The sequence below is a fragment of the Vanacampus margaritifer genome, chromosome 7 (genome assembly GCF_051991255.1).
Source record: "Vanacampus margaritifer isolate UIUO_Vmar chromosome 7, RoL_Vmar_1.0, whole genome shotgun sequence".
Taxonomy (NCBI): Eukaryota; Metazoa; Chordata; class Actinopteri; order Syngnathiformes; family Syngnathidae; genus Vanacampus; species Vanacampus margaritifer.
Genome location: NC_135438.1, coordinates 817,644 through 818,681, shown reverse-complemented (window position 1 = coordinate 818,681; position 1,038 = coordinate 817,644).

Below are 1,038 nucleotides of genomic sequence, written 5' to 3'. Positions count from 1 at the left end.
CTTGACAAGTCGCATGATGATGACGTCACACACATCTCGCGAGAGCTGGTTGAAATAACCTCAAAAGCACCAAGTGTTGTGCCTTTTTTTTTGGTGGACAGTTTAATAAATCTAAACCAGCATAAATGAGTAAAGTATATTTCTAGCTACTATATATATATATATATATTTCTTTTTCTTTTTACAAACCCCAAATAGTCCTCAGAAAATGCTGATCAACTTTCAATGTGTTTTACATTACAAACAGGGGAAATGGTGAAACAAATCCCGGAAAGAAAAATAATAATAATAATAATATTGTTGGCTAAAACAAGAACAATACTTTTGTTGCTTTCATAGATAAAAAAAAAAAAAAAAAGAAGACAATTTTGAGATACAAACTTTTTTATTGCACAGCATCAAATGTGTATTTACATTTTCTGCGTTTTGATCGTATCATTCTTTTTAGCAAATACAAAAGGGAAAGAATCCCGTAACCGCGTATTTCAGATGAGCCACATAACATTTAATACAACGTAGATAAATATACACGTGTCATATATACACAGACACAAGCATCACCACAATTTAAAAACAAAAGTAGAAAAAAGTCTTCACCATTCAATGCCATGTAAATACTTCAACTGATCCAATAGAGTCACACGAGTCAGTATTTAAATACATGATGTATATTTTGCACGTTTATGTACAGGCGGGGGTGCAAAACTAGCGACTATTTACAGCTTTGATTAGGAAAACAATTACTTGGTTTAGTCAAAACTACAAACATACAAATGAGCATTAAGTGCAATCTTTAGTGTTTCAATTGCTGGCCTTTGGTTTCACCACTTTTGACACTTTATTGTTCGATGAAAGGAAATTAGAGGAAAGTCAGGAGAACATCAGAAGAAGACAAAAGTATCAACAGAAGAACGCTACGAAGAACATGAGATGAAAAACAGAACATCAGAAGAATGTCTTATGACCTTTCCAAAAAATAACAACACAATTGTTTCTATAAACAGTAAACGTAACATCGCACAGCGTAAACCAAACCTG